Source organism: Eurypyga helias, unplaced genomic scaffold (genome assembly GCF_000690775.1).
Source record: "Eurypyga helias isolate BGI_N326 unplaced genomic scaffold, ASM69077v1 scaffold19184, whole genome shotgun sequence".
In the NCBI taxonomy this organism is placed as follows: domain Eukaryota; kingdom Metazoa; phylum Chordata; class Aves; order Eurypygiformes; family Eurypygidae; genus Eurypyga; species Eurypyga helias.
In genome coordinates, this window is record NW_010244538.1 from 1 (window position 1) to 2431 (window position 2431).

Below are 2431 nucleotides of genomic sequence, written 5' to 3' on the forward strand. Positions count from 1 at the left end.
CATCTCCCCCCCTTCCCTGATCCTTCTCCAGCCTGGAGCTGTTTGTTCTCCGGCTGATGATGGTTTTTTACTTGGCTTGCCACAAAGAAACACCTCCCCTTTGCTCAGCAGCCCCGCCACCGAGCCTGGCAGAAACCACTCGCCCTTCCAGCAGCCCTCCAGCCCAACCCGGCTGCCCCAGCACATCTGGCAGGGATGGGGGACCCACCGGGGCTGCCTCCTTCCTCCCTGTTCCGGGCATTCAAGAGCACCGTTTGCTCCCTCTCAGCCCCACGTGTGGCCTGATGCGGCTCAGCCCCGAGTCCTGAGTGTCCCAGTTTGCTGAGGACTTCAGGCCAAGCACCGCTTTGCTGTAGGTGTCCCCTGCTCCCTGCTTGGCCCTTTTTGAAAAACAGGTGTCCAAGTTTCCCAGCCAAGCTCCAGATGGGAAGCAAACACCTCCCAGCCCAGATTCCCCCCTACCTTCCCGTACCCCAGCCTCCCAGCCTTTCCTGCTCCCGTCTGCTGAAACACCAGCTCCAACCAGGGCCTGGACCTTTGCCCTTGCACGGATGGGGCTCTCCCCTGGGGACACTGTGTCTCCCCACGTGAGGAAAGCGGGACAGGCTACAGGTTGGGCCAAGGGCTGACTGACTGGGGTAAAACTCAGGAAACCGGGTGTCCATAGAGCTGGGGCCAGCAATACTGGCTCCAGGGCTGCATGGGACAGTGCCACAGCAACAGGTCATCTGATGGGGTGTGGGAGACCCAGGAGCCTCGCAGCCTGTCCCCAGCTGAGCAGGGGTTCGGTGGTACCTCCTCCTGGCACTGCCGCACCGGCTCAAAACGGAGCAGGAGCCGGGGTCTGGAGATATCCCTGGTGGGTGTTGTTTAGCTTAATGATGGGAAATGGCACGAACGGCTGCCGAACTGGGGCAGCAGTAGCTTATGGCCGGAGCAGTGGGAGGACTGGAGCTCCTGCCAAGCTCTTAAACCTCTCTTTCAAGAGGCAGGATGTAAAACCTGTGTAAAATGCTGAAGAGTTGTGTCTTTTCGCTAATGAAGTCACTGATGCAGGTGGCCAAGGCAGCGTAACGCACAGGGCCAGGCTGGGACCCCTTCTCCAGAATCACTCCAGGTCCCTGATCCCAGTAATTTTACTGGGAGGGTGGGAATGCTAGGCTGGATCTGGCTGCTGCTGCTCTAGCCCCCAGGAGGATCTGAAGTGAGGGGAAGGTGGGCCAGCAGGAGAGGGCAGGGTTGAGGAGGTGCCCAAAAGCAGCTGGTGATGCTGCTCAGCCCCTCCACGAGGCTTCAGTCCTCCCTGAGGATAAGGCCAGGGAAGAAGACACCTGAGAGAGAAGGAGCAGCTGGGGTAAGATAGATTTGTGCTTCCTCAGGGTCTGCTGCGAAGCCCAAGTGCTTCTCCAAACACTGCCATCAGTATTCCATGGGATGGAGCCGTAGTAGTCTGCCTCAGGCTAAGCATGGTCCCAGTCTGGCTGGGAGAGAGGGGGTGCAGGCAGGGAAGGTGCTTCCCCCATGTCCTCCCAGCCACATGCCGTGAGGACCTGCTCTGTGGCCAAGGCAAAGCCTTGCACCCTCTGCCCAGGTGCTGAGAACAAGCACCAAGCTGGCTCCAGGGACCTCAAAACAATTTCATGGTGAGACTAGATAGGATATGCTAGCCTAGATGTGGGAGCCATGAGAAACTCCCCTCCTCACTCCACCAGATCCCAGTTTGAATGGGTGGAAGGGCTGTGTCCCCTTTTGGCAATAGCGAGGCGGGAATCGGCCCGCGCAGAGCACCCCGGCCCTGTTTGCTGGTGGGGGAAGCAGGAAGGAGAAGCTGCAGAGCTGGGGCTTCCCTCTCTCCAATTAAAACCCCAGGCCCTGACCAGCACGGGCACATCCAGCACCAGCAGCCTTACCAGCATGGAGATAGAGAGTGCTACTGGAGACCCATGGAGAGCCACTGCTCCAGCAGCAAGCAGAGGGTTAACACCCCACAGCAGCACTAGGCAGTGGTGGGAGAAAAGGGTTAACTTGGTGGATGCAGGGAACCTTATCTGTCTCTTCTCTAAATATTATTTCCTCCCATGAAACCAGCTTTTCATCCTTGGCTGGAGGCAGCTCCTGCTGCTGGGAATCCAGCAGGAGCTTGTATCTGCTGCGGCACACCACCGCTCCCAGCAAGGTGCCGCGACAAAGAGCTGCGCTCCCCCGGCGAGAGCAGCCCCGGCGCGGGGACCAGGCGGCAGCAGCGCGGGGGGGCTGGGGGTCCCGCCCAGAGGACACAGATGGCCTCGGGATGGAGTTTGGGTACCACGGGCTTTTAACCAGAGGAATCTCGTTAACGAAAGCCTTCTGCCACCCTGCAGTGCTACAGGGGGGTTTCCTCCCTGGGTGGAGAGCAGCAGGCAGAGGCAGTCGGGCAGCGGCTGGGGGGGGG